This window comes from Mobula birostris, chromosome 19 (assembly GCF_030028105.1).
Source record: "Mobula birostris isolate sMobBir1 chromosome 19, sMobBir1.hap1, whole genome shotgun sequence".
In the NCBI taxonomy this organism is placed as follows: domain Eukaryota; kingdom Metazoa; phylum Chordata; class Chondrichthyes; order Myliobatiformes; family Myliobatidae; genus Mobula; species Mobula birostris.
Genome location: NC_092388.1, coordinates 55,516,934 through 55,540,239, shown reverse-complemented (window position 1 = coordinate 55,540,239; position 23,306 = coordinate 55,516,934). Strand labels below are relative to the sequence as shown.

The following is a 23,306-nucleotide window of genomic DNA, read 5'->3' as shown; positions in this document are numbered from 1 at the left end:
CTCTGGAATGTCCCAACGCCCGCGAAACTCTCCTTTTATACTAGCTTCGCCATATAAAGCAAGTCAGTAAAAGCTGATAAGTGCAATGGTACAACTTGAGATATACGGTGTATACACCAAATTGAGAAGTATACACCACTACAAGCCTAGATAGAAGACACAAACTTGATTTCTCTAAAGGCACTTGCTAAATTAATAGAACACACCTACCAGGCAACTCTCCAAGAGAAAACCAAAACACTGCAGATACTGGAATCTGGAACAAAAATAAAAATATTAAATGCTGGATCTCAGCGGGTCAAACAGCATCAAGGGTGAGACCTCGGCTGATGAAGAGTCTCGATCCAATCCTTTACCTCCTCAGGTGCTGCATGGCCAAATGAGTTCCTCCAGTAGTTTATTTTTGAACTCAAAAAATATCAGTGACTTTATCATTGTATGCACAGGTCAACCATGTTGCACCTTTTATAACTATTTACCTTTAATTTTTTTATATATTGGGATTTAAGGCTCATAGCTTGATTGGAATACCAAGACAATCCAACAAAGCAATGTAAACTTCAACCCTTGTGGAAAGCCAACATGTGAGTCAAAAGATCTACAACTAACGTCAACAGAAAGAGGATCATTTGAAAGTACCATTTGGGAATGACCTGGTATCAGAATCACAAAGTTATCAACCTCAAACAGTAATTGATCTTCCAAAAGACACCGTCCAACCTGCTCAATGCTTCCAGCAGCGTTACTTAGCCAAGGTCAAGCTAGCTAAATATTTTTAAAATCCATCATTACATGATGGCAGTATCAGGGCAACTGGAATCCATTCATGCTGGCTGATAATTGTGGACATTTAAGTGAGAAGCCTCAGACACAGAGTACACAACGAAGAAAATCAAAATATTTTTAGCTTATTTGAAGAATTGCAAAACGCCAGTACAATTACGCAATTAAATGCATATATGCAATGAAAATTAATTTCTTGTTTCTCCAAATTCCTACATGATACAAATAGTTGAAATTATATTTGTGTTTAAGTGGTCTAACTAAACTAAAAAAAATTCTAAGGAAGCAACACTTTTGGAAAAAATTTGTTGTCCAGTGTAATCCTCTTCTTTACTGCTGTAATCCTTACTTGCCTCTAGGGTTTCACTATTAATTCAAAAAGGTGTGTTTCTAAAGAAGCTTTAGTCGTAAAATCATAGGTATCAGAAACTGAGTACTGAAATAGGCTCATCGGCCCAACTTATCCAGCTAACCAAGTTGTCTTCTTCAGCTAGTCCCATTTGTCTGTATTTGACCCACATGTGATGTATCTGTCGAAGTACTGTTTGTGTATTTAATACACCTGCCTCATCCACTTCCACTGATAACTTATTCCATACATCAACCACACACTTGATGAACAAGTTGCTCCTTGGATTCTCATTAATTCTCTCCCTTCTTACCTTAAACCTATACCCTCCAGTTCTTGATTCCCCTATCATGGGAATTAAACTGAATGCATTCACCCTATCTATACCCTTCATGATTTTATACACCACTACAAGATCACTCATTTTATTGTGTTCCAGTATATAAAGTCCTAACTTGGTTAACCTCTCCTTATAACTCAGTCCCTTGAGTCTTGGCAACATTCTTGTAAGACTCTTCCGTACCCTTTCCAGTATTTAGTCCAACAGGAAGCCCAATTTTCATATCTGTAAACCCTGGCCAGCACTCGGCCCGAAACATCAACTGTACTCCTTTCCATAGATGCTGCCTGGCTTGCTGAGTTCCTATAGCATTTTGTGTGTGTTTCTTGTAGAGCTAAGTTAGTAGCCAGCAATACTGAGATCCTGAATTTCTGACAATGTGCACTTGGAAAAAAAAATCTACTAGTTATAACTTGGCCCAACTGCACTCTCAGCATGGTCCAATTGGGATCATTTTAGTGTAAAAGAGAGAGACAATAGGGTGAAGAACCATTCCAGTATCTGTGTACATCACAAACGAATTGTTCAACGCAAAGAATGCATTATGCAGTCACCTGTTTCTCCTTCCTATCCCATGACACCATTGGAACATTGAATTGTATTAATTACTAAGAGCAGAGAGTAGTGAATACCAAGCACAATAAGGTAACATGTAAAACTTTAATGAAGAATTACAATGATAGCACAAAATTGAGAAAATATTAATTACTGACTGCCCTACTGCACGGTAGAGTTTAGAGAGTAAAAAAACCTCTTTAAAAAAAATATTGTTGCCAATGATGTTGCATAACTGAGATCAGATTGCAAAATGAACAAATTATTTTAATTTGTTAACAGAAGTGCATAAATTCAAGGATTCCATAATCAGTGCAGTTGGGTGATACATTGCCTAATTATACACAACTCCAACCTGCCAGAATCACATTGGAAGAGGGAGGGAGATGAAATGAAAACCCAAGACAAAACAGGGTGGGGATAAAGAGGAGGAAAGCTCATCAGCAGGCTAGCACAGCAGTACAGCTGTGAGAGCTGTTACCTCACGGTTCCAGACTTGATCCTCAAGGGTTTCCTCCACTATGAATTACTCCAAGAGTATAGGTGGGTGACAGAGTCTGCGGAAGTTGATGGAAATGTCAAGGGAGTAAAATGGGATAGTACAGGTTTACCGTAAATTGGTGCTAGAAAGTCAGCATAGTTTCAGTGGCCTGAATGACCTTTTTTCATGCTGCAGGACAATGACAATCCCCTCAATGCCTTCCAAAACAGAGAACAGGTAGTCACAGAAAGAATTAAGGTACAAACTGGGAATTACTTGCTCATAATCCACTGCCATATTCCTTCAATGCAACCAATGTTCGCAAAAAAAATAAATATGGATGCCATTGGGTATGTCAACTAGATTAGGCGCCACACATGGAGTAAAATTCCCATAAGATCTGAACCAGCAACATCCATAGTAATAGCTCCAATCAGATTCCGCATAATTCCACTGGAATACAAGCACCATCCTTACCCAAAGGAACATTCCTTTCCTTTGACCAATACAACACAAAGTAATGGATCAGCAGGCCAGTTGGTTTGGCACCTCATGGGCCTCGTGTGCATTGCTATAGATCACTTTGCTAAATGAATACACTGCCAAAAGTAATTCCTTAAAATTCAGAAAGAGTTAATAGCTTGCTAAACAAATGCAAATTAACAAAAAAAAAAAATCATGAGTTTCCTCATTCTAGACATGCAGCAAGTTGCAGCCCTCCAAGGCTGATCTGTGGTAGGGAAAAAGCTGTAGTTAATCAGTTCAGCACTATCATATCTGCTTAAACCATTCTGGCCCCACAGTAATTACACTCCAGTTCTCAGCAGATTGATATGGTCAAGCCTAAACTTACAGTGTATTAGTCATAATTAAAAAGCATCATACAGGTCATTTTGGACTCTCTCCAAAAATCTGTCCTATCAACTTCCTGAAAACTCTCTCCCAAATCACCATAATTATTACTGCTTAATTGTAGAAGAAAGAATTGTCTGCCACTCTATATTTGGCATCTGACAAGGGCAGAATTTACTACAATGAAAGTAGTAAATACATGTGTAGCAGTATTCATACAAACCTTTCGGTCCAGAAACTAACTGCAATCCGAGCACAAGCCAAAAACTTCAAAGATCAGCATTGCTGACTACAGCTGGCTGAAGTTCTCACAGGGTTCATCAACATTTAACACTGGTAATCATCAGCCCCAACTCCAGAGAGTGGTCAGCGGTCAATTGAAACTGGTTGATCATGCAGTTTCCTCCCTTCCAGCCCTGGATTGTTCAACCACAGAAGGAAGATTCACAGAGTTCACTGGTGGAACCTACAGTTCCTCTGAGCAACTGACTTAACGAAAAGGAACTAAAATAGCACCCTCATCCCCAACCACTGATTTCTGTAGCTTTCAGAAGATCAAGGCAAGATGGAGGGTTCAAAGCAGAATCTTATCCATTCATTCTGCTACTTGAGAAGGGGAAGAATGGAGAAAATAGAAAGACCACAGTGGAGGAAGGATTGAGGGGGAAGGAGGAAAGGGGAAAACATTCATATGGCACCTCTCACGACAGCAATTTCACATACTTGATTGATCACTGTGGGCAAGCTAATTAAAATGCAAAACAACTGCAAGGAAGGAGGCAACACGCAGGACTAAACCCCGCCAAAGGGTCTCGATTGTTTACTCTTTTCCATCGATGCTGACTGGCCTGATGAATTCCTCCAGCATTTTGTGTTTGTTGCTTGGATTTCCAGCATCTGCAGATTTTTCTCTTGTTTGTGAGAAGGAAGGAGGTATTTAGTAAATGTGCAAGCATTGGGGAGGATCACTGAAGTCAATAGCGGCCATGGATAACGGAAACCAGGCAAGGCAAAGGACTTCCTCCACCACCCCCACCTACCATTTTTCTGGACATTCTGCAGGAGGGCTGTGCTCCAGAAGTACGGCAAGTTGGAGCTTGATACAAAAGCAGCTTTTGTCTCCAGTGAACACGCTGAAGCGAAGTAACTTGCTTCACTATGGGTCAGCATTTCCAGCCTTTTTCAGAAAGTGGCAATCAGAACAGACCCCAACCACAAAAATTGTTCAGAGTTTAACACAAATAGGAAGCGAGGTTGAAAATAAATTAAAACTTTCATCTTAAGTTGTTTAAATACTTACTATATATTATTGGGTTACAGCCACACGTTACAGAATATGCTATTTGGCACCTCTCACTAAATTCCAGAATGTCACTTTTAAGACTCAGAAGGCAAATCAGCAAAGGGTGCTTGATAAGGTTTTGGCAAACAACAAATGAGAGATGTGGCTAGGGTAAAATGATGGCGCAGAGGCCCAGACTACCAACCCAGTGACGCAAGTTCAAATCCCACCATTGTATTTCTGAAAGTACCTTTTTGTTATGATGAATGTTGCTGGGGGGAGGGGAGAAGACACTTGGTTCATCCAAACTGCCCATTGGGAAAGAAACCTGCCATTCATCTCCATGTGACTTCCACCCATAGCAATGTCTCTTAAATCACCCAGTGAAACTTGCAAACAAGCCACATTTCTAAAGCTGACACTGAATGACAGCAATAAAAAAGGTATAATAGAAATTGGCAGAATTCCTCTGCTCACTTAAAATTTTACAAACAAGTAAACTAACCTGCTTTAACATTCAGTCTGACAGTCACCAGTGGTAGGTATTCTCTACATCACTGAGGTGAAGATTTTACTCCAGGTCACAAGAAAACATGCAAACCCTGAACAGACTGCTGCTACAGCCCTGAAAAAAGTACTATCTATGTTCTTTCTCCATTGTGCAAAGTTTGCTTGTCAAGAGGTTTAAGGCAGGGAGAAGAGAGCATGAACACATGGGGCGGTAAAGGCTGCAGAGTTGGTTAAGGTTCTTATAATTACATAGTTAATGCTTTACCATGAGGTGACGCTTAGACCTCAGTGTGGCTTGTTCTTGCTCCTGAGCCAGATTAGAAAATATTCCTTAAATAAGTAGTAAAACTGAGGTAATTTATCTCCCTTCTGAGTTAATAAACTTGTACACATGAATTGACGAAATTTTATAAAACACCCAAGCAAAACTAATCAACCCCCCGCCCCAATGAATTTCATCTTTGGTTTTTAAAATAACCCAGTACAGTTCATCCCCAGGTTAAGAAATGCAGTTTGTGGACAACCTTTGCATATGAATGAGCTCCCATAATAGCATTAAATTCAAAAGTATTAAACATACATACACATGTTCATTCATTCCTACAAAAAGCAGAATTAGTTTCTTCCCCTTCCTCACTCTAGTAATTGTTCTATCTCATCAGTCTTATCAGCTTTTGATGCCATTCACTGTGGAAGTATGGTTAGTTACCATAATGATTGAATTTTGTGTATTTTTTTAAACTTCTGTACATAATGACTTCTGTAAAAACAGAACCCGTTTGTTGTCAGGGGATGAAGGCCTTTATCCAGTTTCTGGTTGCCATTATGTATGGTAACCTACTCTGCATTTACAGCATTATAAATATTCAATGCATTATATAGTAATGCAGAATTCTTAACATCCAGAAATCCAGTACTAGAGCTAAAGGGTAACCTCAACAACTGTGCACCTGCTGAGCAGTCAAACTAACAGTGGGCTTTTGCAAAGTTATCTTCCATACGCCTCCCACATTCTTTCCTTCTAGACTCAACAAAACCCCACTCCTTTGTCCTTTCACAACTGCTCTTTTTACCCAAATAATTGCAAAAATTAACTGTTCAGGATTTTTAGTGTGTAACTCAACAATGGCAGAAAAATTTGTGACTTCAAATTGCTAGGCCTATTCAACAAGCAAATCCGTGCAGCATTGGAGGCTCGGTCTCAAAAGGTTAAGGAAAGGAACATCCAATGCGATCAGAAGGATTAGCGGCACACTTAAGTAAAGGAAGTAAGAGTAATTTTGAGAGCAGGTGGCCTTTAAAGCAATGCCACTATAGGAAGCTGTCATCCTTTCCATGGGTCAAATGCTTTACTTAAAAGAGTTGTCAGTCAGGACTCATTTTCTGTGACGAATGATGCCAGGCATTCTGTAATACCTTCTTTATGCTCAACCTAATTGAACACCAAATCTTCTTACATCTGAAACCTAGAATGTTATTAAAGCTCCATTATAAAGTTATTATCAAAACTTTGCACTTATCGCTCAAATAACGGTCGATCCATTTCATCACAATGAAACTTGAACAGCTTTCCATCTCATGTATACTTCCTTAGGAAGGAGGAAAGTGCTATTACATGCCGTCAGTATTGGATAACCAGGATTAGCTGCAGTGTTTCGGCAAACAAAAGCACCTACAGTATGTACAACAAAGGAGATGCACATCAGTGCAGTTTAAACAGGAGACTGCCAGATGGCTTTCCAAAGGAAAACACCCCATTTTGTTAGAGTTATGTTGGCTCTGCTTTTATAATGACTCCACAAAAAGTGTAAACCATGAACCTGGAAAGGTTCCCAGTTGCTTCATTTTACACACAGTCAATGACCAAATTCATTTCTTTCAAAACACAGGGGACAGAGGCTACAAGTTTAAAAGTAACCACAAGGGGAATTAAAGGCGGCTGGAGTTGGTGGGGGGGGTGCGGAAATCAGCACGGAGGATAATCTATACTTCAGGTCTTTCTTTTTTTTTTAAATATATAAAAGGACTTGCTGGGGTGTCAGGGTACAAAGAGCAAATTTGAAAGTGTGGCTTCTGAAGGAAAAACAATGGCATAGCAGAACAAGGACAGAATGCAAGTCTCACTTTTCCGAGATCAATGCATCGTTCCATGACATCCTTCTTGCCTGCTAACCAATACAAAATGAACTCGGCTTAAGGAATGGCAACAAAGGATCCCGACAGCTGCTCCAGAGAATAGGGCATAACAGGCAATTTTTATGAAATTAGAATATGGTAGCCTTATCCTGCTTGTACTGAATTTCAAGACATAATTGAGTGCACATATCAATAAGCAGCTCTGGTCATGTTCAATGAGTCTGCGTCCACCAGGCCAGGCTCCTTTCATTTGTTTCCCATCGATTGATTTTCCATTTTTGAAAGTCTGCCCACTTGTGGGCATTACGCAATTATCTGGAGTTTTAAATACCCATAAATCACATTTATGATTTGGGGTCCATGCTGACTTACTTGACCCCAGCAACTACACTGCTTGTGTTGGATCAGCTCTGGTGCAGTGCACTGTTGAACAGGTGATCACCATGCTGAAAACAAACAGTGGCTTTGAGTCTGTCTGTCTCTCTCCCTCTCTCTCATCACAGACATAGACACACAAATCACACTAACAGAAAATATGACAGAACAAAGATACAGGCTCCTCGACTCATAAAACATTGCTAATGACACCCAATCCCTTCTGCATGCACATGGTCCAACATCTCAACATTCTCTGCATATTCAATGTGTACCTGAAATGCCTCCATCATGGCTGTCCCTGCCAGCACACCACTCACAAACATATTTGCCCTGCACATCTCATTTGAATTTTAAATGCATGCTCTAACTTCCTCCCTTTCCTTAACTTCATGTCCTCTAGTACAAGGCATTTCAGTACTTCTGTAAATAACATTTTTAAAAAAAGCAACATTTGAAAAATCTGATGAACAATGTCATGTACTTTTCCCACCTTACTTGCTGCAAGAATGAAGAAGAGTGCTTCAGGGATTAATCCACCTGTCCATTCAACTGAATTAAACAGGCCAAATAGGTTCCATTCAGTTGGGGAAGGCAGCATTCTACCATCGTTAACAGTACAACTAACACTAAAGCAAATTATTCATTTACAGATACTTGGATCTTCAAACTTTCACTAGAATACCATGGACACTTGAGATGGGTGTTTTCAATTAACATATCTATTTCCCTCCCGCCCCCTCCCAATTGTAACTTACAATGCTACCAATCCATTCACAGGAACACACTGTACCAAAGTAACCATTAGGCACTTTGCCCAGGCGTTACAATTTATGAAATTTCATTTAATGAAGTGTTCTCCGGGAACACAGCCCTTTCGTAAATCAAGGAACATCTGTAATTTCAAGGTCACTGATTTGCTGTTCACAAGAACTCACTGCACACATCGAGAGCTTCTTCATCCAATTTATACTGCTGGCACTTGAGACATCCTTCAGCTGCAAGGCACTTTGAACTAGCCCAAGGATTTGGTGGGAGCATTTACAAGTTGCTTTGCTAAATCTTTTATTCCTTTCCCTTTTATCTCATGGATCAAGTTTCTGGTAGCCCCACTGTTGCGTCATTGCAGCCACTGGGACTGAAACAAGCATGTCAATAATTGCCATTGAAGACAGTCTGTAAAAACAGAATACAGAGTACACCGTGGTGGGGGGGGGGGAGTGGGGGACAGTACAGAATATGTTCAGAATGAATTGTGGGGACAGGACAGAATATGTTCAGAGTACACTGTGGGGAGGGGGGTCAGTACAGAATATATAGTGGGGACAGGATAGAAGACGCTCAAAGTACACCATGGGGGGGGGGGCGGTGGAAAGAAATAGTACAGAATATGTTCAGAATATACTGTGGGGACAGGACAGAATGTAAACAGGCATTCTGACCCAACTGGTTCATGCTGGATTTCCATACCTCCTGCCCTGGAGAATTCACTCCAGTGAGCACATACCCATTGCCCTTCGAGACAGATGGACATCATCAGCAGGTAATGTACCTCCCTCAGCCACTTTCTCTGGCAGACCACCCTCTGAGTGAAAGTGTTGCCCCTCAGGTTCTATTAAAACCTCTCCCCTCGCACCTTAAATCCACATCCTCTAGTTCTTGTCTTCTCTACTCTAAAAAACTGTATGGATTCACTTGATTTATTCCCCTCATCAATTTATACACCTCTCAAGCCAAACATCATCCAATGAAAGGCATGCAGTTCTGTGGGTGTAAATGCTTTGTTAATGAGAGAGAATAGCCAGATTGGTTCACGCTGACAGGAAGGCGAGAGTAACTCAAATAAACATGCATTACAACAGTGGTGTGCAAAAGAACATCTCTCAACATACAATTTGTCAAACCTTGGAGATGTGCTACAACAGAAGGCCACACCAGGGTCCACTCCTGAACCTAGTTAAGTGGCTGGTGTACCTTTGCCAGGAATATGTTAACAGGGTTGGATATGATGGCATATAATGTACTTTGATAATAAATTTACTTTGAACTTTGCAGTAACTTTTGACCAAACCTTCAACTTTTTTTAAAAAACCTGAGCAACTCAATTTACATTGATCATGATATCCCGGCAGTCAGAACTGTCTGTGAAGTCCAAACAAAGTTCAATCAATTGCTCAATATGATGCCACATTAACAGAAAATAATGTTGAAAGTCAGTTACTCGTTATTTAAGAAAAGTTTCTTTATTCCAGCTGCAGAGCACAAAAACTCTTAATCAGCAAAGCGAGTCCCACATAGATTTAATGGCTGGGCTCTCAGCTCCCAAATTAGTTTCAGAAACAACATTCTTGAAGTCTACTGGCATGCAGAAGACAGCAATGTTCTCCTCAGTCAGCTGTTCAAATACACAGAGTAGAAGCCAGAGTAGAGTCAACTTTGCCTAAATCCAGAGGTAAACTATGCTGGATAAACAGCAGTGACAGTTCTACAACAGATGAGAAGTGGAAATGACACACAAGAGGATGGGGCTTTCTGCTAGGACATACCAGCCAGCTCTATGCTCCATCTCCACTATCATCACCTTCGGCTGGTGTGAGGTACACCTCTTCTAAAGGCATTGAAGTTGGTGTGGGGAGGGTAAGCAGTTGTGGTGTGCAAATCTAGCAGGACTCAAGTAACACTGCCAAATGCCACTGTCCCGATGTCTTGTGGGGATAAAGCCCATGAAGATTAAAGCAGAAAACGCTGGAAGCTTTCCATCTATCCAACCATCTAATGACATTCCATTCAATTGTTTTAAGAGTTACAGGGTAATACAACACAGAAACAGGCCCTACAGCTGACCTACCTCATCACCAACTGAAATTCTTCCAACAATACTTACGTCATTGACAAATTTATAGATGGCATTTGAGCTGTACCTAGCCACATAGTCACGATTGTAGAGAGCAGAGCAGTGGGCTACATATTCATTTGAGCTACATCAGTGAGGAGATGTTATTTCACACAGCACCACCTGTAGCCTCCCAGTGAGAAAGTCAAGGATAAAGTTGCAGAGGGAGGTACAGAGGCCCAGGTTTTGGACCTTACTGATTGGAACTGGGGGTATGATTGTGTTGAACACTGAACTGTACTCAATAAACAGCAGCCTGATAAAGGTATTGCTATTGTCCAGGTGATCCAGGGCTGAGTGGAAAGCCAGTGAGATTGCATCTGCTGTAGACCCATTGTGGAAATAAGCACATTTTAGTGGGTCCAGGTCCTTGCTTCGGTAGGAGTTGATTCTAGCCATGACCAACCTCTCAAAAGCTCTTTATCACAGTAGATGTGAGTGCCACTTGGTGATCATCCAGCTACAGGTTCTCCATCCCATCAATTACATGCTGAATATAAATTTTCCCCATTTATATCAACCCTGTGTGCAAATGATACCAGTGTAACAGGCCTCTGCTTAAATCAAGGGCTTCCAACCTGGGGTCCATGTACCCCTTGGATAATGGTAGGGGTCCATGGCACAAAATAGATTTGGAACCCCTGTCTTAATTAACAATAAGTCAGAGTACAGGAATGAGATGAAGAGCCTAGTTACATGGTGCAATGACAACAACCTTTCCCTCAACATCAACAAAACAAAAGATCTGGTTATAGACTTCAGGAAGAGGGCCAGGATACACGCTTCTTTTTACAGTTTGTACATCCAGGATGCTGCATTCTGAGGTTTGAGTTCCTCAGAATGAACATCATTATTAATTTGTAGTGGCCTCAGCCAAGATCATCCCTCCTTTCTCAGGAACTTTTTAGCAAGTCCCTTTTGCCCCTCACCAATTTTTGTGTGTCCCATCTAGGTGCATAATGGCTTGGTATGGCAAATGCCGGAAACAGCATCCTCTCCTTGATTCTGTTTATACTTCGGGCTGCCTTGGTAAGGTACCCAGATAGTCAAAGATCCCACCCGCCCTGGACATTCTCTAGTCTTCTCCCTCTTCCTCTGAAGCATAAAGGCCTAAAAACATGCAGCACCCGGCTTAAGGACAGCTTCTATCCTGCTACTTTTACACTACTGAATGGATCCCTCTATGTCAAGATGGCCTCTTGATCACACAACGTACCCTGTTATGACTCTGACTAGCTGCACTGCTTTTCCTCTGTAAATGGAACACTTTCTTTTGTATTGTTATTGTACTACTACAATGTAGTTCTAAACAACTGATCTGTATGAACAGCCTGCAAGACAAGTTCTTCCACTGAACCCTGGTACACGTGACAATAAAAAATTGATTTACATTCCTATCAATTCCCCAGATTTTATCACTAACCCACACACGAGGCTAATTAATTTACAGATCCACACCCCCTTGGGATGGTGGACGCTGACGTCGAAGGGAGGACGTGCAGACTCCACCCAGAAAGCTCTGGAGGTCAGAATTGCACCTGGGATGCTAGGACAGTGAGACAGCAGCTCTATCAGCCAGACCACAGCACCGCTAAATGTTATCTATTCAGAAACTGTTTCCCAGCAAAGGCTACTGGCAAACAACCCAGCCCTTGCGTAAAGCAATTTTTAAAATTTATTTTTTGGAGTATCACAGAAGGGAATGTACACAGAAGTAATTCTTTCATATTCGCCTGAAAAGCATTTTAATCACATGACGGTCACAGTACCGACAACCCAAACATGTGTCAGATGGAGCACTTTCAGGAAGATTCAACTGCATCATGGGTTAATAATAAACGCCTCTGAATCAATGCTGCTTGTGGATAAATCCAAACCAACCATAAAAATACATGGAAACAATATCACAGGAAAGCAGGTTTTAAAAGAGACAATTCAAATTTTGCCAACTGACAAAGCAGTTAACTCCAAAACATATTTTGGTTGTTGTTTAATAAATGGGGTTCCACTGGTACTTGTAGATGATGACAATGCAACCCCCCCCCCCGCCCAAACAGAGAAACAATAATAATTTTAAAAATAAATAAATTGGATTTTCATGGTGGCACAAGTTCATAAAAAAACAGAAGGGAATTATCATGTCCTTCCCTGTACCATGTGGTGCCGGAGAAACTGGGTCAGGCAGAACTTACAGCTGCACTCCTGTAGTTTGGCACTGCTCCAAAACCACAGGCCTGGCAAAGCAGGAGAGAGAAGAGAGAGACAGAGAAAGAGAGAGAGCACGCAAGAGAAACGTAGCCCTCTTTGCTATTTTGTTGTGAAATATGAGAATTTCATTCCCTCTTTTATTTTTGCTCGTCCCCTACGCTCCAAGGTAAAAGGAAAATTAAATCTTGCTATTTGCTATCTTTTTTTTTGTTATTAATAGGATTCCTACATGGCCCTTTAAAATTCTCTTCCACTATTCCAACCCACCCCCTCGGCATCAACCATCACTGTTCCTTTGAAAGAATATCTGACAAAAGAGCCTCACCACCTGTATTGCGTGCCGTTAACAGGATGTAACATAATCGAAGGGCTCAGATGACAAGCAGCAGCAGCAGAGGTACAGCTCCGCAGGAAATAATGCAAGTGAGCTTTCTACTCTATCAACAGAGGGAAAACCATTAAACATTACAACAAAGTTAGTCTATTAAGATTCCTGTCATCTACACTGCATGATACCAATTAATGAAGTATTATATATCTGCATATACATTTTACATATACATCTATCTGGAGAAGGCAAATACCAGATTTGTATTGTACATGCATACTTTGACAATAAAATTAAACTATGAATCTATATTATATAAACATATACACATACATTTCAGTGAGAAATATTTTGAATAATTGTTTTCACTTATTTGAGCAATTACATTGTTATGCTGTATGAATTTCAACGAATGCTGACCAGAAAGGTGTTTAGACATGGAAGTCAGGCCTGTCCAATTCTGACAGAGAATCAGATTGCCTTTGTGGTTCAAATCAAGGATTAAAAGGGTACCAGGCAACTCACAATTAGATTTGGTAAATCTTTATTAGATTTTTAAAAAGTGGCATTTCCAGGCCTTCACAGGTGGATGTACTATGTCTACAGTATAAAAGGCACTAACTTGACAATATCATGTACAACAGGGTTCACCATATTTGCTATAGAATCATCAGTAAATTCAAAAGTTTACTTAATGTGCCCTACTACGCAAGACAGACCACAAAATGCTGTGTGTAGTTACTAATAAAGAGGCTTCAAAGTCTCCAACTTCGAACTACCTTCAAAATCAAGTTCTGTTTGGGAAGAGGAAGCAAACAGGGGTAGCTTTATCCTCATAGTGAGAATAGTTTGAGCAAGGTATTGTACTGTATATGTGTATACAATCTGCAAACTTGCCTAACTATGAATGGGCTGTAGATACCAGTCAGCCTCACCCGGACCTTTTTCATGCAACTTCCTGCAATAACCACACTCAATGGCTCACTGAACTAGGATGAGGAAATTGCTTCATTCTATTATTCAAATGCATCTCTAAGGGGCTGACCACTCTGATGGACCCTCAAAACTCTCTCTTACCCAATATAATACAACATTGGGAGCAGGTGAATGACCAGTTTAGATTCTGTTTGAACGATGAAGAATGCGGGCTTGTCCCAACCTCAGCCCATGCCATTCTTCATGCTGTGGTATCTATTTCATGATCCCTACAGCCAGAGTTTAACCATGCAACCATACAAGTTTAACCATTTAACCATGGGCCATGCAAGAGAGAAGCATTCAAGAGGGTTGTTTAAGTTTGTCTATACCCAGAGCACAACAAAAAGTGACGACTAAACAGATTTGGAAATACATGGTGACAAACGAGGTTCCACAAGTGTGCTTAAGATGTCAGTGAGGAGGCATAAAGAAAAGAATTGAAAGACATCAAGGCCAGAAGTAGAATGAGAGGTAAACAACTACAGATGCATTCCTCTCATCATGATCAATAATAAAAGGCATAACTTTTCAATGGTTTTCCAAAAGTGAACTACAAGCTAGGAGACAGAATATTGCAGATGCTGGGATTTTGAGAAAATAATAAGAAATTCTGGAGGAACTCAACAGGTCAGGCAGCATCAGTGGTGGCAGAGGAATGGTCAACGTTTTGGGTCAAGACAATTCATCAGGCCCTGAATTTCTCAAAAGTTCCTAATTTCCTCATAGAAGAAATCTAGTTGCAGCATTTGATACAGTAAGCTCCCTTACTTATGATTTTAGAATTGTTTTGGTCACTGCTTTTATAAGCATTGAGGCTTGGAGATCCCAGAAATGGCTGGGCATGAAAATAAATCGATTTCACTACTTCAAGTTGGGAACAATGAAGAATCATGAATGTTACAATGAAAGTGAAGTTTTATAGAATGCAATCGTGAAAAGCATTGTATGAAGGCAGTCCATTAACTGCACTGGGTGCCTGGCTAATTTTGTTCATTTACAGTCAAGAGAACACAACAGCGTGTTGACTCTGTAGTATCAGAGGATGACAGCGAAACCTATGAGAAAGAGTTTTTAAAAGCAGAAAAATCATTGCTCTGGGACAGTTTTCTCAATCTTGGAAGTCCAGGTCCAGTGGTACAAGAAGCTGTCACATAATTGGGTCTTCCTTGGTTGTGGTGGATAACCATAGTGCCCTATCATGGCCCTACGCTCTCCACAAAGTGTTGCAGAACTTGCCTTCTTGGCCATTTGATCACACTGGTGATCTCATCCGCCGGAGTCGACTTCACATGCTAGAGCAGGCACGTCCCCTTTCATGTCCACCAGCTACCCTCAGTTGGTTTAGCCCGCTTGTTGAAGCAGTGTACCGGGGTGTGGGCACTGTCACAGGCAAACAGCTACTTGGAGTCACATGCGACAGCTGAGTGTCCAGTGGGGCCCGAAAGGCGAGTGAACTGCCCCACCCAGAACAAACACAGCAAGCCCTGCCAGCAGAGGTGCTGCCCTTCCCTTCACACCCAAAACATTGAATGAACTCCTCCTTTCTTAACTACTAGGAACCAATACAGTTTTACAGTACTGCAGTAGCATTGGCAGTGTTCTAATTTGTTCTGCATTTCATTTAAATATATAATTTGTTACTCAGTTAAACAGTAGTTTTCCTTTTTTGACTGTTTCCATGAAACCTGCCAAATTTGGGGGGGGCGGGGGGCAGGGGCCACTTAATTGGGCCAAAATGTTTGTCCCCATTAACTGGAATCCACTGTATTTGAAATGTTGCCCACAGCTTTCAGGCATTACAACACGACAACAGTGGGCCAAGATTCTTTGTTTTCTACCCTGCTGGCACTGAACAATTGTATTATGTCAGATAAATTCCAATCCACACTCTACCTCTAACAGTCCTCCCTAGGGATAGGTTTATGTTCAGAGTGCAAAATACCACACAAGCTTGGGGCTTGCTCTCTCACAATCTATACATTTAAATAAAAACCTTCCCTCTCTATCTCCAATGTAGAGCACCTGGAAAAGGCAAAGAGGGTCTCAGCAACAACACTCCTCAGGAAATCAAGGATGATGGCTTTGGTGGCAAGAACGCAAGGAGCTCTAAAATATACTTTTGACAACATAGTTGGCAGAGAATTGAGACATATTCTGTTTTAAACATTTCGCTCGTCTCTACATACTGGAGCATGTTCACCCAGGTCCAGGATCTACAGCACAGAACCTTACTTCTAAAAGATTGCACTAAAGTAGAATACAAAATGCACAGGCACCCCTTCATCCTTCCAATTCATTAAGCTCCAACTCTGAGCTAGTTGGTGTGGAACATCTTGTTACTGGAACACTGATGGATGGTGGTAGTGGAAAAAGATATCCACTCCCATGGCTTCTCCACCACAGTTGACAGGGCTCTTGACCATTCTATTTCCTGCACATCTGCTCTAGCTTTCTCTCTTTCTAGCCAAAGGATCACTTTCTACTTTGTCTTCACTTTCAACCTCACCAATTACCACATCCTCTACGCTTTCTACTGTCGCCAACAACTAGCCCTCTCCTTTCTCCATTCCAAAGAAACAGTACCCTCCATGACTCACTAGATTGTTCTTCCATCTCCACTAAGCACTGTCCCAGCACTTACATATGCCCCATTACCTCAGCTCATGTACCATTCAGGGGCCTGAAGAGTACTTTCAGGTCAAGTACTGATTCCCTTGCACTTGAGGCCCAGAACATGCCACTGTCTGCACAGGAGAAACCAAAAACAATTTGGGTGATGTAGCACAGAACCGTTCCAATTCAGTCTGCAGTGGTGACTCTAAACTTTCAACTGAATGTCACTTTAATCCCCATCCTACACCCAATTCTGCCTTCTCTTCCTTTAGCCTCTTACACTGTTTCAACAAACTCATCTCAGATCAGATTGTCTGATACACCAGGATGCATGAAATTCCTTACTCAGAGTAAACAGTATACATGGTAATAAAAGGAATTCAACAATAAATACAATTCTCACCGCTGCCAATAAGCAGTTTGTATGTGCTCCCTGTGACTTGCGTGAGTTTCCTCTGGGTGCTCCGGTTTCCTCCCACAGTCCAGAGGCCTACTGCTAGGTAGGTCATTGGAAACTGTCCTGGGTTAGGGTTCAAGGTAAAATCGGGGGTTGCTGGGTGGTGTGGCTCGAAGGGTCAAAAGGGCATATTCCATGCTGTATTGCAACCAGTAAATAAATGAAACTATGACAGGGGCAAAATAGCAGAATGGTGCAGTCTAAAATAAGTAACCATTACAGTGATCATACCAGAATAAGAAAGGTAGAATTAGGAGTATGAAGCATGCTACAGCCTTTGTGAATCAACTCCTTTTCTGTTTCAGATAACCAGATCACTTCCAAACACACCAGCTACAAAGAGCAACCATCAGCTGCTCATACCTGGCAATAAATCCTACCTGTTCACCCAGTGTCTCCCCTGTCATAGACCACATTCACTTTGCTCTCTCCACTCCCTGTTCAATGTCCATTGGGAACCGAGCTTCAAAGAATTGCTTCTTCATGTTTACATATAACCCAATTCAAGGTCTCACAAAAGACACTAAACAGAATGAACAATATTTCACATTAGTGCATGGAATGGGCTGCCGGCAACGGTGATGGAGACAGAAACAATAGGGTCTTTTAAGAGACTCCTCGAGAGGTATATGGAGCTTAGAAAAATAGAGGGCTATGGGTAACCCTAGGTAAGGACACGTTCGGTACAGCTTTATGGGAAGAAGGGCCTGTATTGTGCTATAGGTTTTCTGTGTTTCAATCACCACACAAATCATTTCCCAAAAGATCTGAATGGGAGTTGGTGGAGACATTTATGGTCTACTTGCAAACAAATTTATCTGTACATTAGCAAAATATCCATCAACAGACTTCAGCAAAGCAAATTCAATAAAACTGGTCCGTTGGCTTGTAATTCCTGGAAGAGATTTATCGAAAGCATGTCAATTAAGTGATAAGACAATGGTGGATATGAGGGTAAACTTCACCAGCACAACACAGTATCCAGAGCTGGTGCAAAAATGTAAACATGCCACACCCAAAATAGAACAGCATCAAAACATGGCAAATCCATATCTGAAGCTCATCTTGTTCCATTTTCGGGCTAGAGGTTGGAAAACACACACAAAAAAAAAAATCACTCACGATGGTAACCGTACCTCCGCAGTGTTATAATGAATGGCACCAAAAAGCACACACACAGGACTGGAAAGAAATACCATTTGCTAAAGGTTGAGAGAGGAAAAACAGACATGCTGTATATAGAAATGAAAAATGTACATCAGCCTTTTGATTTAATAATACAGGGGCTCAGTCATTGATAATTTATGAGAAGTTGTTGCGTGTGTAAGATTCCCAAATATTTTGTTGGTCATTTAATGGGGCCACTTGAGATTCACGTTGGAGGTGAGGGAATTTTAGGCAACGTAAGCATCAGTATTCCTACTGCAGAGAGAGCAATGCCTTACAGCACCAGTGATCACCGATCGGAGTTCAATTCCTGCCATTGTCTGTAAGGAGTTTGTACCTGTAGCCTCATGGTTTCCTGAGTGCTCCACACTCCAAATACATACAGTTAGGGTTGGTGTTAGTGAGTTGTAAGCATGCTGTTTCGGTGCTGGGTGCACGGTGACACTTGCACAATCCACGAAATGTGTTGGCCATTGCCGCAAAACAACAAACAATGTACGTGTGACAAAGCTAATCTTTATTTTTTTTTTATCATGCAAGGACAGCAAAGAATTTACTTTGGTTTCAGTTTACAGAAAAATACCAGTACCTGGCTCCTCTCAGTGGAAAAAGCATGTATGTGTGTAATCATGGAAATAAAGGGATTCTTCACAACAGCTTAAAAAAAATAACATATGACCAAGGAGTAGAAGGGATGATTCTATTGAGTGAGACTCCACGTTCAAGAACCATAAAGACAGTGTTCACTAATAAATCAACCTGTGGAATATCTTCACATGGAATCAACACAAACTCTGAGCTATATTTGGGAGTGGGGAAGGGTGAAGAAAAGTGGGGTGGGGAAAGAGGATAGGGGAAAGCAAAACAGCACTGAAAATAGTTTTTCCTGCCATTCACTCAAACGCTAACTGGAGCTGCAAATTTAATAATGTGTAAATGACTGGCAATCAACCAATTTGCAACTTTGGCCAGCAAACGTCATTCTGGGTTGATAGTCTCTTCACACGAACAGCTGTTAGTGCAGAGATTGCTATTTTAGCACAGGATTAGGCACACTCATTGGGACACCAGTCTCAGTTCCGGACCATCCAAGCTAGGGCAGTCCTATCACCTGCTTATTACTCGAGCTTTGCAAGCTATCCGAAACTCCTAGTACACAACCAAAACCAGGACAACATCTTCATAAACAACAGGAATTGGGCAGATGCTGGAAATTCAAGCAACACACATAAAAGTTGCTGGTGAACGCAGCAGGCCAGGCAGCATCTCTAGGAAGAGGTGCAGTCGACGTTTCAGGCTGAGACCCTTCGCCAGGACGCTGAAGAAGGGTCTCGGCCTGAAACGTCGACTGCACCTCTTCCTAGAGATGCTGCCTGGCCTGCTGCGTTCAACATCTTCATGGCTGAGAGGCTGATGTCCTCTGTCCTTGGATTAGTTATTCTACACAAAACATAATTCCAGTTGGGAAACATCATTAATTCAGTATGGGCAACTTGATCACTCCCCGAAGCACATCAAGGTGTGCAGACTTTGCTTGTGGGGTACAATTATTTACATCTTTCCTTGCAGTTTTGTTTCTCAGTTCAGTGGTACAGGAACGGTCAGATCACCCAGATATCACCACCATATCACCCAGATATCATCAATTCAGAACATAAAGGCCCATTCTACACTGCATCTTAATCAATAAGTAACAAAATTTAACCTTTACTCTTCCTCAGTCTTAATTATGTTGTGTATATGCAGGATATGGGCAGGTTACCTCTGTACTCAGCTCCAGTTGAAAAGCCTACAGCTTGCTAAGAAAAAAAAGCTTAAAGAGTTGATTTAGCATTTGCTGAAATCATTTGCAGACCAAGCTATGAGGGAATAGGCTGCATTTTTAGAACTGATTTCAAACTTATGTCAATTTCAGAAGTACTCGGGGGAAGAATTTGTACACTTCAAGGAGCCTTAAACCAATGCTATAATCCCATATGACAACAGTTAAATTCAATATTTAGGGTCGTGGTTAAACTGCACTTGGAATATTTTGTACAGGTCTTATCTCCCCACCAGACAAAGGAGCCTTTGGGAGTGCACCAAAAGTTCACCAGATTGATTTCTGGGACAGGGCCAAGTTTGCTCTACAAGGAAGGATTAAGCTATTGGCCTATTCTTGAATTTAGTAGACAGCATCTAGATGAGCTCATTGAAATGCACATAATTCTTACAGGGCCTGACAGGGTATATGCAAGGATTGGCTTTATAATCAGGGGTCATGGTCTCAAACGGTCAACTACTCAAGGCAAGGTGCGAAGAAATTTTTTTGCCCAGAGGGTAGCAAGTTGTTAGAATTTGTCTGCTTGAGAGAGAGTGATGGACACTTAGTCACTGACTGCACTTAAAAAAAAAAGAGAGACAGATAGTAAAGGTGTCATGAAATGTGAAGTTCAAGGAAGGGACTTTAAGTGAAAGTTGCTCTGCTCTTAATAACTGATGGAAAATATATTGTCATAATTCGTGATACATGTAAACTCGACCAAATATGTGTTGAAAGCTTTGCCTACTTCTTTACCACTGTACAGTGAAAGATCTGGAAGACAAAGCAGCATTTTTGAACACTTAGCACAGTGGCACCCGTGCATTAACCTAGGAAATACAGCAGTACAGAAAGCCCCTGCAAACAAGGTGGCAAAGATCCACTTATCACCTGCACTGGTGCTGTCTGAGGGTCAAGTAATGCCCCGGCATTTGAACGATACAGCTGACTGCCCCTGTAGAATGCAGAATCATTTCAATTAGTGGAGGCATTTAAGAATCACTTCCAGATCTTCACTTTTCCAAAGCTGCCACAAATGATTCACACACCCCTTGGCATTTCTGTGCAGTGTCTCTGATGCACTTTAAGTGTACTGTATCCAGAGCTAGGCAGATCTCCAACCACAATCAGCACAACTTTGCTCCTTTCTTGCAGAACACTGTCTGACAACATGACAGCATCCACATGTTGTATCGCAGACAAGTTATTAGAATGCAAACGTGAAACTGGGAGTTACAAAAACTGACCTTGGCTCAGAGTTTAAAAACACAAACACGAGGAATTCTGCAGATGCTGGAAATTCAAGCAACACACAACAAATTTGCTGGTGAACGCAGCAGGCCAGGCATCATCTCTAGGAAGAGGTACAGTCGACTTATCGGGCCGAGAGCCTTCATCAGGACCAACTGAAGGAAGAGCTAGTAAGAGATTTGAAAGTTGGAGGGGGAGGGGGAGATCCGAAATAATAGGAGAAGACAGGAGGGGGAGGGATGGAGCCAAGAGCTGGACAGGTGATTGGCAAAAGGGATACGAGAGGATCATGGGACAGGAGGCCCAGGGAGAAGGAAAAGGGGGACAGGGGAAAAAAAACCCAGAGGATGGGAGGGGGGAGGGGGGAGGATGTGTGTATATAAATAAATAACGCAAGTGCTACACTTCCTCTCTTACCGCCATTCAGGGTCCCAGACAGTCCTTCCAGGTGAGGCAACACTTCACCTGTGAGTCGGCTGGGGTGATATACTGCGTCCGGTGCTCCCGATGCGGCCTTTTATATATTGGTGAGACCCGACGCAGACTGGGAGATCGTTTTGCTGAACACCTACGCTCTGTCCGCCAGAGAAAGCAAGATCTCCCAGTGGCCACACATTTTAATTCCACATCCCATTCCCATTCTGATATGTCTATCCACAGACTCCTCTACTGTAAAGATGAAGCCACACTCAGGTTGGAGGAACACCTTATATTCCGTCTGGGTAGCCTCTAACCTGATGGCATGAACATTGACTTCTCTAACTTCCGCTAATGCCCCACCTCCCCCTCGTACCCCATCTGTTATTTATTTATATACACATTCTTTCTCTCTCTCTCTCCTTTTTCTCCCTCTGACTATACCCTTTGCCCATCCTCTGGGTTTTCTCCCCTCCCCCTTTTCCTTCTCCCTGGGCCTCCTGTCCCAATATCCTCTTTTATCCCTTTTGCCAATCACCTGTCCAGCTCTTGGCTCCATCCCTCCCCCTCCTGTCTTCTCCTATCATTTTGGATCTTCCCCTCCCCTCTCAAATCTCTTACTAGCTCTTCCTTCAGTTAGTCCTGACGAAGGGTCTCGGCCCGAAATGTCGACTGTACCTCTTCCTAGAGATGCTGCCTGGCCTGCTGCATTCACCAGCAACTGTGATGTGTGTAGCTCGGCTCAGAGCTTGTCTTTCTCAAGAATTAACCACCTTTTGCAAGAGATGTGATGGCAGGGAGAGAAGATCCAAGGATGCTGCTGCTTTTGCCCACACATCACAAAATCAGCCACTGTGCAGATACCACTGGACCTATCACTATGTTCAGGGGAAGTGAAGATGTAATTAAGAATACATTTATAAGAAAAATAACAGCCCGTGGTTATTTTATTATAACCCTGGTTACAGTTACAAGTCACTACAAACTATTGCAGTGTCAAGCAATCCTCAATCAGTATCAGTATTTAAAGAAAAACAATTCACCAAAATTACACAAAGACAAAAAGAGTTGGGTGGATATTCCCACAGGCAAAATCTGGCATTCACTTCCGTGCTCTCTCTCTTTAACAGAAACACCACTAACAGAGGTAAAGACATTCCTACCCATCTTTTTCCTGCTCTTTTCACCACAGGAAATTATTAGAATAGTTTCACTGAAGCCCTCTGTGCACTGTGTATTGACTGGCTGCATTACTCCCTGGTATGGGAACACCCACTACCTTTGAACGGAAAATCCTACAAAAGGTATTCAGCCCAATACGTCATGGGTAAAGCCCTCTTAACCATTGAGCACATCTACATGAAAACACTGTTGTATGAAAGCAGCATCTATCAAAGATTCTCACCACCAAGGCCATGCTCTTTTCTCACTGCTACCTGAGGTACAGGTGCCTCAGGACTAGCACCACCAGGTTCAGGAACAGTTACTACCCCCTACCCTTTTTGCTCTTGACCAAAAGAAGGTAACTAC

General features: G+C 41.8%; 1 protein-coding gene across 5 annotated transcripts in view; it reads right to left on the bottom strand.

The window, feature by feature from the left end:
* The window catches only part of jarid2b (jumonji and AT-rich interaction domain containing 2b), a 358,906-nt gene that overhangs the window by 243,567 nt on the left and 92,033 nt on the right, over window positions 1-23,306 (bottom strand). Inside the window, exon 1 of one of the 5 annotated variants that reach the window (XM_072283627.1) lies at window positions 8,157-8,193. The exons of 3 other annotated variants lie outside the window; for them this stretch is intronic. The gene's annotated coding sequence lies outside the window, so the exon portion shown is untranslated. Of the gene's footprint in view, window positions 1-8,156; window positions 8,194-23,306 lie in introns of those variants that run through there. One more of the 5 variants, XM_072283625.1, reaches the window with a different exon arrangement.